Raw genomic sequence first — 15,478 nt, 5'->3', positions numbered from 1 at the left:
CTATTTCTTCTTAAAAAACAAAACAAGACAAAACAAAACCCTAAAGAACATTTATTTGTTTTTCACTAAGATTTTATCTTGAAGATGCAACTAAACTGTCACCACTCCCACCCCAACTTGAAGAAGGGTTAGTGCAGTGGAATATTATAAAGCGGATATGGAGAGCTTGAAGGATTGGGACCAACATTAACTGACAAAAATCAACTTCCATCTAAATTATAAAAATGCTTACATTAAACAAAAGGGGGGAAAAGGGGACCATGGGGGTTTCAGATTGAGCAAGATCCTCACATTTCATCTAATACATGTAATCCTGGCTGGAGTGTACCACAATGGAAACGGGATTACTATAACACAAAACTTCCACCGCGGCACACTGTCCACAGGGGTTTTCAAGCCCACCCCCATCACCCAGTGCTTCCAACTCAGCTATTTCCGGGCCTCTTGGGTCTGCCCACAGGGGAGCATGTAGATCTTTTCTTTCATCCAGTCTTTGTTTTAAGACAAAGGGGAATGTCTGGGGGTACGCCTGGGGATCAGCTCCGTAAACAAGGCCGCTGAGGTCTGCCAAGTTATGGATAAAATCAACCAACTGACTGATACCATATGTGATAGAGAGTCTCTTCAGATGATCTTCATAATTTTACAAATGCTCAATGCCTTCATTCACAGAGTCATGGTCAGCCTAAGTTCTGCCTTCTGGCCTCTTGGTAGGCTGTACCAGCAAAATGGTGTAAGATGTGGCCCCAAACTCTCTTGTTGTTGATCCTTCCTATGGCACCAGTGCAATACTATTTCTTTGATATCATTAAATATGCTTTCAGTATTCACTAAGTTTACCTTATTGTTCCATAACATTTAAAAAATTGATTTATTAAAGTCCACGCCTGCATCGCACTTGGTGTTTCCTAAAATTCTTTAACTCTGCAACCTTTCTCCTCCCTCCATTTCTTTTTTTTTTTTTTTAAGATTTTATTTATTTATTTGAAGAGAGAGACACAGCGAGAGAGGGAACACAAGCAGGGGGAGTGGCAGAGGGAGAAGCAGGCTTCCCGCCGAGCAGGGAGCCCGATGCGGGGCTTGATCCCAGGACCTGGAGATCACGACCTGAGCCGAAGGCAGACGCCTAACGACTGAGCCACCCAGGCGCCCCCCTCCATTTCTTTTTTAATGCATTTATTTGTTGAAGAAACTGGATTTTGTGCCCCATAGCATATCTTACACTCTGGGATTGGCTGATTGCATCCCTGTGGCGTCATTTGGCATGTTCATCTGTTATATCTAGATGCTTGATCATATTCAAGTTCAATTTTTTGTAGAACATTTCATAAGTGATGCTGTAGACTCAGAGGCATGTGATGCTCGACATACTGTCTTTTCATTGTCTTGTATTTTATCTTATTTTATTGTTTGGAATGTTAAGATTGACCAGAAGTTTCAGATCTTGTCAGCCTGATCCATGCATCTTTCCTCAGATGGCTTTAGCAACTCTGGATGACCATTGTCTAGAGCTATTATTTCATTAGGGGCTACAAAGCTACAAAATAGAGATACTCGAATTCAATCATTCCTTCTGTAATTACTAAGTGGAATTCTTCTATAAAGAATAATTTTTTTTGTCAATTATTTGATTACACTGGAATATAGTTAATACAGGAAAGGTAGGATAATTTTCACCCCTTTGTCAAATTTTATAATGAGAAGCTGGTGCCCTGACGAACCTTCAAATGGAACCAATGATGTTTTTATTTTTTCTCTTCTTTTTTTTTTTTTTAAAGATTTTATTTATTTATTCATGAGAGACAGAGAGAGAGAGACAGAGGGAGAAGCAGGCTCCCAAGGAACAGGGAGCCTGATGTGGGACTCGATCCCAGGACCCTGGGATCATGACCTGAGCCGAAGGCAGACGCTTAACCATCTGAGCCACCCAGGCGCCCCCAATGATGTTTTTAAAAAATATATCGCTATGATCTCATAGATTTTTTTTTTACTTGGTGTGACATGTATTGTATGTTTGTGTTTTTTTTTTTTTATTATTTGAATATAGTTGACACACAATCTTCTGTTAGTTTTAGTGTACAAGACAAGAAATAACAAGTATTGGGGAGGATGTGGAGAAAAAGGGACCCTGGTACACCGTTGGAGGGAATGTAAATTGTTATAGCCACTGTGGAAAACAGTATGACCTCAGAGTTTTTTTAAAGATGTATTTGATGTGTTTTTATCAAATTTTATCAAACTAGTAGAGTTACACTTTTTAATGCACAAACTATCATCGTTGGCCAGTGGGAGACCCTTTAACTTGGCTCCTATTTATTATCTCTTCACATGACCCCCGTGAATGTGGATAGCCTCTTTGCTTTCTGGTATGACAGGATGTTCTAGGCTTATATAAGCTTATTGCACCAGACCCGAAATCAGTCATCTCTCCAAGCATTTCAGGATTTTTTTTTTTTTTTGGTGGAAATGGTATTTAGAAACCACAATCTGGACACTAGGGGCACTCCTTGTCCCTGAGTTGGTTATTGCTTCTAGACCTTTTGTGTGAACAGAGTCAGGTAATAATTTTTTTTAAATTATTCATGAGTATATTTTGACTTTTGATTCAAATGCAAGTCTACAAACATCATTGACCTGTATTGCCCTTAACCATATTTCAGGATTTTATAAGATTCAGCTTAGGGAAAATTGAGTTTATGATATTTAGTTTGAATTTAATGAGATATATTTATGTGATTTTTCAGTCACTTTTGTGCAGTTAAGCCATTGCTTGCCATCAGTGTATGAACTACTTCTCTGGTTCCTGGAAGGAGAAACAGGGATACTAGAGTAAAAACTAGGTGTGCAATGTGTGGAAGCGGAAGCTGATCTCTGGAAAATTCTTTCAGTCATCAGACGTGTTTAATTGTTAGTGGAGAATTCTGTTCTCATCAATACTTCCTTAAAATGGAAGTGCTCTGCCGTTGGGAAACATATTTGATAATGTATACAAATGATAGTATAAGCAAATTAAAAAGCAGCATACATTTAAAAATTTATGGTAATCATACAAAATAGAACTTATCAAAATTCCTGTGTTTGTAGGGCACAAACTTACGACAGAACTACAAACAATAAGAACATTTTTGTAACATTGCATAGTTTATGCATTCCAGTTATCAATAATAAAAAATTTTGACCCTAGAGAATATTAAATTATCTTTCTATTCTCATTACAAAAAATTGGTATTAGGAAGTGTTCTCATATAAAGAGATTGATGAAAAAATTACAACTAATACTATAAAGAAGGTAAATATTATAAAAGTATCTTAAGTAGTTAATTAATAAGGATTTGCTTTTTTTTTCAGATTCAGATAGTTGAGTATTTGTCAGCTATTTAAACTTTGTTTTTTTGTGATTTCTCTTCTTGATATAAACAAATATGCACTTCCATACCTAATTTTATATTTTTTATTATATATTGTTATTTTTTTAAGTAAGCCCCTCAAATTATAGAGACCTCAGACCCCACAAAATCTGGAGCTGCCAGGTGCTGGTTATTCTTTCCTTCCTTATCCTCCCCTCCTCTTAAAATTAAAAAAAAAAAATTCAAATATAATTAGCATATAGTGTTATATCAGTTTCAAGTGTATAATATAATGATTCAACACTTCTATACATTACTCAGTGCTCATCATAAGAAGTGTGCTCTTAATCCCCTTCACTTATTTCATCTACCCACCCACCCCCAGGCAACCACCACTTTGTTCTCTATATTAAGAGTTTTTTTTATTTGTCTCTTTTTTTGTTGTTTTTCATTGTTTTGTTTCTTAAATTCTACCTATAAGTGAAATCATATGGTATTTGTCTTTCTGTGACTATTTCACTTAGTGTTATACCCTCTGTTGTTGCAAATGGCAAGATTTCATTCTTTTTATGGCTGAGTAATATTCCATTATATATATACCCCTCTTCTTTACCCATTCATTTATGGATAGACACTTGGGTTGCTTTCTTATCTTGGCTATTGTAAATACTGGTGCAATAAACATAGGGGTGCATATATCTTTTTGAATTAGCATTTTGATTTTCTCTGGGTTGTTCTTTATTTAGCCTCTCCTAATTTTAGCACTTCTCTGTCTGTTCTGTGCCCTGGGACCCGTAGATTACCTTAGCTGGGCTTATGTGCTGTGCTTTTTGACTTCTAGATGGGTTTAAGCAGAGAGGTAGCAGCTAGAGTTGAAAAGGAAAGAAAAAGTTGGGATATCTATTTCTTTCACTTTTTTCTTGTCTCTCACCATTGTTGGAACAGTGAATGTGCCTCCCTAAGGCACTGAGACTACTTGGTGGAAAGCTTTTGCTCTGTGGTTTCAGCTCTTTTGGGGCTGTGGTAACACCATTTTCTTCCTTTTCCACTTTAGGCCTTGAGTGTAATGACTTTCTCCACTATGCTTCATCATCCTTGTTGATTTCCTTAATCCTGTTCAAGATTTATTAAAAAAAAATTTTTTTTTTAAATTTTATTTATCAGAGAGAGAAAGATAGAGAGTGAGCATAAGTAGGGGGAGGGACAGTGGGAGAGGGAGAAAGAGAATCCCAAGCAGATCCCACACAGGGCACAGAAACCGACCCGGGGCTTGATCCTACAACCCTGAGATCATGACCCGAGCTGAAAGCAAGAGTTGGACGCCCAACCAACTAAGCCACCCAGGTGCCACCCTGTTCAAGATTTAAGTAATAGTTCTCTTGTTAAGTTCTTTCAGTTAAACTTTTTTGAGTGTGCCATTTGTTTTTTGCTGGTGCTGAGATATTGAAGTTAAACCTGAGTTGGGAAGGCCAGGATGGGGAATTAGTCAAAACTTATTGGCTCCTTTTGATACACATGATAGTTCAGCTTGTACTTCCTTTTTTGTCTGAAAGCTGTTCTGTATCTGGACCCTGCTTAGGGCATGGGACCCTTTGCCAAGGCAGGGGTCTCCTGTGCTTAGGTTTTAGGTTTCACTGGGATACCACATATCCACTTTCTCTAAGGGCATGCTTTCTCCCTGGGGGATGTCAACACCCCATAGCTTATGAATGTTTGATTCCCTAAGACATCTGTATTCTACCCTCTCTAGTGTTTAGAATTTTTCCCCTTCTGCTGCTTGCTGCTCACATGGGTAAATCCCTCTCTTCCTTCTTCCTCTAGTACCTTTAGTATAACATCTGCAGCCGGTTTAGGCATTTATTTTATATAAGGAGAGCATATTATTTCAAGTAACTTATGTTTTACATCTTACAAAAACCCCTGGGGCAAGACACTGAGGATCAGAATGAAATGGGTAAAAGGAAAAATATAAGGAGAATCATACAAATTAAAGTTCTGTTATCATGCCCCCAGACCACCTAGATTTGTCACAGGATGTTTATTAGTGTGGTATGGAGTGTTTCCTGAAGCCTACGTGTGGCAGATCTTGGCTTGCTTACTTTCAGATTCATACTCTATCTTTCTCTGCTCTGTTCTATATGACAAGAAACTATGTTTCTCGGGCCTCTAATATCCCTGTAGGCTTGGCCAATGGGGTACACTGGTATAAAGGAGACGTAAAGAAGGGGAGAAGACTTCTCTCTTCTTTGCTCTTCTTGGCATCTCTGGCAGCATCTCTGAGCCTCCTGGGTGGGTCCAGATCAGCCAGAAAATGTCTCTCTTTATGCCTCCCCTGGTAAGGCCCACTATGGTTCCACCTTATACCCAGTGACCTCAGCTTCTGGATTTGGGAACACAGTGTCCTGTCTGTGTTTCTCCAGCCCGAGGGCAGAGGCATCTTGTTCCTGTTGCCAATCTCTGTGATGTCTCATCATCTTCTGTTCAGCTCCTTAGTTTTTTCACCACTGGCTTAATCAGTTCCTTAGATTAAATTCTATCTGTTTGAAATACCTCAAGTGGTTTCTGCTTTCTGACTAAAATCCAATGACATGTTGTGTTTCTGCCCAATGGGAGAATTTGTTTTTAATGAAAACCCCATCTTTGTCAGATTGTTTGTATGTAAAAAAGAGCAATCTCACAATCTAATTTAAGTAAAAGGAGATTTATTGCAAGTATTCACTGCTCATGAAATCCAAGATTTATTTCAAGTACACAGAAAATGAAATCTGTTCTACTCTCTACTCTGGGCAGGCTTAACCCTCAGATGATAGTACAGGTAAGTAGATCAAACTAAGGCACAGTTGACTATTTTACTGCAATCTCAGCTCAATTTATACAAGGCTCCAGGAGAAAACCCTTCCCTCTCTTCAGTCCCTGGTTGATTTCAAGCAGTGTTCTTGACAAGGGGGAAAAAACATGGTTATGTAACTACATTATTTGTTATCCACTTAGACTTCAACAGAGACTATGGGAGAAATAACAGATCAATGGTACCCAGAAGACTCTCCATAATACGGGCTTATGTTAACTCTCAAATTTCAAATTCTTTTGCTTGCTAACTTTATTTTTTTCTATGTAATTAACTCCTTTCATACACCTTCTCAGACCTCTTTTTTCATTTTCTTTTCACTTATTCTCATGTAAATTTTCTATAATATTATCATTAGAGTGGGGAAAGAGCCTTGTGTCCGGGACAAAAAGAATGGGTTATGCACCCTCTTCCATTTGGTCAAACTGTAGCCATAATTGTGAGGTCTCATTTCATTTCATGTAAACATTCTCCAGTTCCCCCCTCGTTAGTTTGACTATTTCCATAATTGAGGAACTTGACAATGTCCTCAGCTTCATTGACTATCCATATTTTATTTTTAATTGTACCTTCTTCCAATGAAATAGCTTCCTCTTCTGATCTATACTGCTGTCTCAAATTATGTTGTGGAAGGGGTCAGAAGCAGGCAGTTCTAGAGGACTGCAGCAGGAGGAGTCTGTGGTTTTCATTGCTGTTGTCCACCATTAATGTGTCTCTGCTCCCATCTTCCTGCAGTTCTGGCTCTTAGTTTATAAAATCTGATAGAGAAGTAGTAGACAGCCTGGGATCAAATGTATGGGAAAGGGGCTCTTTATTCATCACTCTGCTCTTGTCTCTTAATTTATACCTGGTTGGTAAGAGATTTGATCATGATCTTCATATTTTACCTATTCCCTCCCTCCAAATCATGAGGACTGACTTTTTCCCTCTATACTTTAGGAAGCAAAAATAATGATTCCAACACCAGTCACTGCAACAAGGAAGGGAATCTAGGACTGATTGCCTCTGGGGGGGGCTGACCTGTACAGTCCCTGAGCCGATAATGACCACAGTTTGTTTGGATCTGTTTTGAGGTTCTGCAGAAAGATAAAGCTGCTAATCAAAATTACTACTACTAATCATTTATTTGTTGGTCAGCCCATACATGTTAAATAATTGCACAGTCATTAGTACCAAGGTAAGGGCAGTGAGGTCTACTAATGGCTGAATCACAGGTAGCAGGAAAGGCCTGGAAATAGCTGCAGTTACTGAACTTTGATAGGGGTCACATGTGGACCAGTGACCCAGGCAGGAGACATTACCAAAGAACAAAGATCTAGGGAAGGTGATCTTCATGACTGTAGCTTTCACTGGGGTGCTACACTCACATGTCTTTAGATGGAGAACTAGAACCACTCCCCAGGTTATATAAGTCTACATGTACCATGGCAAAATGGCCAGGTAGAACAGCTATCCTCAATATTTATAATGGCAAAGTCAAGCTTGTTTATATAGTAAACAGTTAAGCAGAATGGCCTTTGTTGAGAGATTATGTAGTAATTAGGGTGATATGTGTGTGCACGATATGATTTTCTAAAAAGTATTTGTAAGGGCAGAGGGAATAGAGAGCCTTCCTACCTGAAACTATACAGGGTAAGCCCCTTCCTTACCTACCACACCCAGCCTCAACATTGGGGCAGGACTAAATGTAAATGTAGATCATGGAATTTGGTTGGAAGTCCAGTTATAGATCAGTATAGATGAGCTAGAGAAGAAATGGATTGTGAACCACATTATACTTATGTGTAGAAATAAAGGGACAATTTCCATATATCAAGATACTCTATAGACATATCACTGCCAAGTATTTTGACTGAAAGCAAAGCCTCCTTCAAAATCAGCTGATGCACAGCCCCTCCTCCTCACGAAAAGCCAGCAATTAGAGCGATTTCAGACAGGATCTGAGAATTCTCTTTACTGAGTAACCAAGAATCTAGTACATAATAAAATGGAAACTTAGAGCCTATGAAAATCTTCATGGAACATAAAAAAAAGAAGGGCCAAAGAATATGGAAGCAAAAATCTGAAGTGTATCAGAGCAGAGATACTTTACTTATGACATTACTAAATGTTTCCTTCCACCAGCTTGTTATCAAGCTGAAATTAGACATTACTATCAGATACCCAATGTATAATATTTATAGTTTGTGGTAGATCATGATGCATAATTTTACTATCTCCTTTAGCATTGTTTCCTATATGGGTTCAGACATTTGTGATTCATTAGTTTTACTGCCTTCATAAAATCCTGAGTTAAGAAACCCATCCAGTGTTGCTGAAGATAGAGATCAGTACCAGATGATCTTGAGAGATGTCAGTGAGGAATCTGACTGTCAACGTTCTAAGCCCGGCTTGGGAGCACCCCACAGAAAATGCTATAGTGTGACTTATTTCAGACTGTGTATGTCACAAGTCACATATAGGAATCTAAGGAGAAACAAGTTTCCATTGGAACAAGTGTCTAGAAACAGCTATAAGTTATAGCAAAAGAACTTGATATTTAGGTTTAAAGATGACTGCACATAGAGTTATTTATGCGTAGTGCCTAAAAGAACCTAGCTCAATCACTTCGTGGCTCTGTGACCTTAGACTGGGCATTTAGCCATCTGGGTCCTCAGTTTCCTTGTTTTAAATGGGGGCGGGTATAATAACTCTTTATGAGTTGTTGTCAGGATTTGATGAGATAGTACTTGAGAAACACTTGGAAAGAGCATTCGATGAATATTAGCTAATATGATTAACTTTTCATGTTGATAATAAATAATTATATCAATAATTATTCTCACTGAAAGAAAGGTTGATATGAAGTTAAAATTCGTGGATATGAGTTTGGAAGCATGGCTTTTAGTCATGACTCTGACAATTGTGCCTCAAGTGAGTTATAGAATTTTAGAGCTGGAATGTGGAAGTGATTTTGAGATTATCTTATTGAATTTCCTCAATTTATGTGAAGAAATCGAGGCCAGGATATTCTTGCTCAAGGCCACATAGCAAGATGGTAGCAGCGTGCATTCCATTCTACTGCCCCTCTTAAATGAACTTGACCCTTAGTTTCTTCATGTGGAAGTCAAGGTATTGAACTGTGTTAATTTCACCCCAAATTCAAGTAAAATATAGGTTCTTTTAATGTTCATGTTATTAATGGTTTAAAATATTAATGTATAAATCTGGAAACACAAGTACTCTATAACATAGCAATTTCTCTCCTATGCATATATCCAACAGAAATGTATATGCTAAAAGATACGCCCTGGAACATTCATAAAAGCACTATTTGTATTAGCCCTAAACTGGAAATCACCTAAATGGCCATCAACAGTTGAATGGGTAAGTAAACTGGCACATTCACACGATGAGAGATGAATAACCTACAGTTACCGACAACACTGATGAATCTCACCAGTGTAGTGTTGAATGGAAGTTACACACAAAAGAGTTCACATTATGTGGTTCTGTTTATAGAGTCTAAAAATAAGCAAAACGAATGATGTTAGCATTGGGGATGGTGATTATTCTTGTGGGGATAGTAACTGGGAAAGGATACAAAAGGGTTTCTGAAGTGCTGGTAATGTTTTGTTTATTGCTCTGGTTCTGGGTTCTGGCTGCATGTGTGCAGATTGTGACAATGTAGTGAGTTTTGCACCCATGATATGTGTGCTTCTCTGTGGTATGTTATAATTCAGTAAAAAATGAAATGAACACAGTAAAACACACACAAAAGTTTGAGTGTCACCTGTTGTCAACCACTAATTCAAGTGCTGGGGATAATATACTGAACAAAGGTGACAATATTTATGCCCTCATGGAGCTTACTTTTAGTGGGGAGTAGAGGAGTCAACGATGTTCAGTGAAGGAAAGCTAATGTTGCCAAAGTGGAGTTGGCCAGGGGTTACTGCATTTATTTGGTAGCTACTTTATGGTTGCCATAGATGTCTTTCAATTTAGAGTTAAACATTTGGTAGGGTATCATCTTTCATTCTGTCTCTGAGACTTTCTTTTAAATACTATTTTTTAAAAATCTGTAATACTTTCTTTTTACTTGTCTGTCTGATGATTTCCAAGTGGTTTTAGACTCATTTTTTGTCAGTCTGTCAATGGGCATGTGCCCGTTAAAGTGTTCACTTCTGTTGAAGGAATAGAAACACAGCAAGCTGCTACGGTGCTATATGGGACCTATTAGAGCCATTTAAGTAAGCTCAGCAATGATCTGTTTACAAAGGAAAGACCATTTGCCTTCTAAGATCTATTGCCCATTTAGTGACCTCACTGACAAATGTAACATTATTCAATATTATTGTCGCATGTTTCCAAAGTTGTACTTTAATTGCCTTTCAGACAAAAAGGATGCTTTAATTATTATGCCTAATTGTGCAGAGAGAACAATTGCAAAAACAGGGATCTGCACTGATGTTCTGTTGTGCTTTCATGGAGTAAATGAAGTCCAAGAATCAAAAGAGAAAAATGCTGAGAAACAGATGAAGAACTCTTTGGGAATGCGCAGACTTTTATTGGGACCACATATAAGCACCCTGAGAGAGGCAAAGAAAGATGCTAATTAGAGGGGAAAATACAGTGTGTTTTGCTTGATCACTTTTGATTGTGTCAAAATGTCCCTGTGGACTGAGGGGGTGCATAAAGCCTCTAGCTTGGGTTTTTAATGAGATTTATGCCATTACTTAAAGTTTTATGAGTACTGTATTACTTAATAGTGGTTCCTTTTATGGGACTTATGGTGGACATCTTTTCAGTGGTTATCTTAGTGCTTTGTTTTCCGGGAATATTTCTTTCTTCTCACCTCAGGCAGTAGTGGGTGTGTGGTCCCCCCATGGGCCATTTTGCACAGTGTGGCTCTGACTACAGGTTACAGTTGATTAGAGGAGGGAAGAGCACACGTTTCAGTCAGAGCACCTTTCCTGGACTGTGGCCACAGTTGATTGATCAAGAGATGGGCATTTGATCTAAGCTTGGCCAATTCTTTCCCCAGGAATTTCCAGTTGGGTCTTAGAGGGAGAAGTTGGTCCCTCTTTGGCTGGTATAGATGTGTGGTTGCTCTTTGTAGATGCCTCCTTCTGTCGTGTGCCACACTCTGTAATGGAAGTGAATGATGCAGGTGCACAGCGGGGAGCAGAAGTGGGAGGTCATTCCAGTCCTTGATCCCATTCATTCACAGGGCCAAGGAGGCATTCCTGTTGTGGGATTCCATGAGAGCATTAATTACCCTTAAATAGCAGAGTGGTTTCTGTACTTGCTCTCGGCAGCCTTACCCACTACAATCCCCTTACTCTACACTGACTGTTCAGCAGATGATACCATATAGGTTATTACAACGATATATAATTCAGTAAGCCAGCCATACTCCTTTTTGGAATAAAATAAGTTTTAAATGAATATAATTAATAGAGGAGTAAATAAATATTTTAGAATTCCTAAAATAGGTTTATATTTCATTTTACATTTGGCATTATGTTTCACTGAAGGATGAAGACTAATTATAGAAATCATTCCGTTTTAAAAGTTGAAGGGGATCTCCACTCTGGATTTCTTTCTGGCTGAAGAAACTGGGGCCTAGAAACAAACCCAGCCAGACTTTTTGGCTCATCGGTCCTAGTAGGACTTTCTCATTTGGGATAGTAGATTGTACATAGACCACTACAGAATCTGAGCCTAAAAGCAGAGTGCTAAATTCCTGAGAGAATAGAAGCTAGGGCGATGATGCACAGAGAAGCATTTCTCTGGAATGCAAGGAGAATGGCGTAATGAATTCACTGTCAGGTCCCCAAACACCAGCTTCCATTGCACACCATCTTGTTGTCCGACCCATCTTGTGACTGTGTTTTCACAAAGACTTCAGAAATCTGCATTTTGCATTTTCCACCTCCTCCCCTCCATCTTCTAAACTCAGAACTCTTCCTTCTCCCCATCATTCTTTAGTTCTCAACTTCCTTGGAGGAATCAGTAGGTTAGGACAGAGTGAACAACCTTCTTGGGAAGATAGCTTTGTTATCAGCCATCAGAGAAAGGTGTGATTTGGTGAGACTGCCCACAGGATGTGGACCAGGATGCATTTTGGGAGAATATGTTCTCAAAAGGGAAATAACTCAAGAAATTCTTCATAATGATCTCATCTAGTCAGAAGTGATGGAGAACTAACCAGAAACTTATACATTTGTGGGGTAGCAGAGGACACATATCTGAATTTCTATCTCATTTCTTATGTGGGCAAGTTACCTGACTTCTCTATACCTCACTCAGTTCATCTTTTTTTTTTTTTTAAGGTTTTATTTATTTATTTGACAGCAAGAGACACAGCGAGAGAGGGAACACAAGCAGGGGGAGTGGGAGAGGGAGAAGCAGGCCTCCCATGGAGCAGGGAGCCCGATGCGGGGCTCGATCCCAGGACCCTGGGATCATGACCTGAGCTGAAGGCAGACACTTAATGACTGAGCCACCCAGGCGCCCCACTCAGTTCATCTTTTTAAAGGGGAAATGGGCTTATATATACCATTGTTTGGCTTAAATAACAAACTGCCCATGGAGAATTTAGCACCATAAGCATTTCACTATATGTTAGTTATTAAACCTGGGAAAGGATAATTTTTTTTAAAAGATAAAAATCAAAGATTTCACTTAACTCATTATTGAATGAGTACAACTGGTTCAAAGGGGGAATCCAAAGAACAGAGTCATTTATAGATCAGGAATATTGAAATTAGCTGCTCTAAGCAGTGCTGAGTGTTCCATTGGAGGCACCCAGTAATCTTTTTTGCTTGTGCCAAATTTCCTGACATTGCTGTAATTATTATTAATTCATCCTAGCTGAATTTCCCCATTCATGCCCACTTATCAGGAAGGACTCTACTTTTGACGTATAAATCTCATGTGCCCCAAGCCCACATTTACAACATAAATATTCCTGCCCATTCCAGGTAGATTTTGCAATAGGGTTCCACTATTACAAGTCCACTATTATCAAGCCTTCAATTCTTGGCCATAATTTACCAGCTTGGATTAAAGTCAAAGGATAAAAAATATGTTGAGGCTTAAACAAGAAAGAAAAATGGAAGTGGTCATGCTGGCAATTTACCCATTTAGAAAATGTCTGGGGCTATGAAAACCAAATCCACTGTTGGCAGTGCATGCTGAAGCAAGAAAGTCTATTGGTGTGGGAAATAGTACTCAACATTTCATTTTCAGCAATTTAATCAAATCTCTCCTGCTCTCTCAAATATTTATTTAGTCTCCTATAATTTATGGTAACCATGGCACTTAGTATTACCCAGGTGTTAAATCTAATACAAAAAAAGGTAAAAAGAATAGCGAAGAGGTATCAAGTGATGCCCAGGGGAACTTATTAAGTGTATTTCATTGAAATAATCCAATTTACCGAATTGAGGCAGAACTCTTAAAAAAAAAAAAAAGTACAACTTGAAAGGACTTGGCTCAAAGTGGAGCAGGCACCTCACCTGCAAACTGCCCAGATGATTAATTTGAATAATTTCTATTGCATACTTCTGGGGTAGACTGCTTTATAGTCATTGGGTTGGTTATTACTTACTCTTATGCTGTGATATAACCAGATTGACATGAGGATTTCTGTTTGAAAAATGCACAAAGTGGCCGGTGACTTGCACAAGGGCATAGACAAGACCACAGACACACTGTTCTATTTCAGATCATTTTTATCTCTTTTCTATGAAATCCAAGATTTTCCCTGCATTTCAGTAGGTTGGCCTGGTCACCTTGAAATACCCCTCTCCTACAATCTCTTATTCTCAGGAACTGCTGTATTTCGTCCCTTATTATCCACCAGTCAGCACCAATTCCGTGCACCTTCCTGGGTGCATGGTATTCAACTTGTGAATTTATTTAGTGAATGCTGCTTCATCATGTCTAAGAACCGTTTTAGAAACCAACAGAGGCTGGTGGGCCGCCCGATGAGCTCTGAGCTCAGGCTAAAGGCTGACGAAAGAAGTAGACAACACACTCATGAGATCAGGAGACTGGGTTCTAGGTCTGATTTCGCCCATGACCTAGTAATTTAAAATTTCTGTTCTGTGAACAGTTAGTTACGTGAACTAATTTAGGAGGATAAAAATGATTATAACGAGCTCTCTGACACTAATATGCTAACATCACAGTGTAAAGAGAGCATGGGCTTTGCAGGTTCAGATCTTGGCTCTGTTCTTAAGTTGCTGCTATTTAGTAAATTTAAAAAAATTACTTACTGTCTCTGAGTCTCTGTTTTTCACAGCTGTAAAATGATAACGTCAATATATCATGAGGTTGCTGTAAAGATGATCTGTAATATGTTTAAATACCCGGACCAAAATACGTGTACTCTGAGTGATAGCTATTATTTTTACATATTACTTTAGGCCAACACCCTTGCAAATTATGTATTCTTATTTTTCTTTCTAATTTAATATTTAAATATTAGGGGAAGGACAATATGCAGGTTCAAATATGGCATGCTGCTTGTATTTATTTTTTTAACCACGTAAGCTGGGTTATTTATTCATATGGGCGATGTTTATCCACATACTGGATACACCTAACTTCTGTCTCAGGGCAAGGTTTTTTATAATGTGTGAGCTACCTAGGTCAAGTCTCCTCTAGGGTGGTAATTGTTTAGAGACTGCATAATCATTTTGTTGACATCTTTAGGCAAATCTGGACCATTCATTCAAATCCAATAGTGCAGGAGATACTATAAAGATAATTAAGCAGCAGTGCGGGTTGACAGAAAGACTAGAAGGAAGGTAAAAAGCCACAGTCTCCAGTTCATGTTCAACACTAATTGTAAATGTGGCCCAGAGTCATCACTCAACTTTGGGGCTCTGTTTCACCTGTGCTGCAACTTGTGGAACCAAGTATACTTCTGATGATAGTTGCCTACAGGCATTGGTGAGTCTATGCTAATTAGGAATCAGTTACTAAAACAGGAGGAATAATTTCAGATTATTTGTGTTTTGGGTACTACTTTTTCCTTTAAATAACGTGGAAATCAAGGATATTTACAGTTCTTGCTAATAGTGAGAGCACTAGCATCAGTATGCTGCAAAGCACTTTCCAAATGCATTGTGACATTTTGAGATACATAAAGGGGCACTTGAGATAGATGTTACTATTCTCTCCTTTTGAGGGGCTAGGGCTGTGTGTGTGTGTGTGTGTGTGTGAGAGAGAGAGAGAGATCGAGAGAGCGTGAGCCCACAACCACAGCAACAGTCTGGGTCTTGTTCTAGAG

General features: G+C 38.7%; 1 pseudogene; it reads right to left on the bottom strand.

Moving 5' to 3' along the window:
* Nucleotides 1-429: 429 nt before the first annotated feature.
* LOC115941938 (enhancer of rudimentary homolog pseudogene) lies at nucleotides 430-10,336 on the bottom strand (annotated as a pseudogene).
* Nucleotides 10,337-15,478: the final 5,142 nt, after the last annotated feature.

The sequence above is a fragment of the Leptonychotes weddellii genome, chromosome 6, assembly GCF_054177405.1.
Source record: "Leptonychotes weddellii isolate Sample4059 chromosome 6, ASM5417740v2, whole genome shotgun sequence".
In the NCBI taxonomy this organism is placed as follows: domain Eukaryota; kingdom Metazoa; phylum Chordata; class Mammalia; order Carnivora; family Phocidae; genus Leptonychotes; species Leptonychotes weddellii.
The sequence above is the reverse complement of the archived record's forward strand: the minus strand, read 5'-3'. Positions and strand labels throughout refer to the sequence as shown.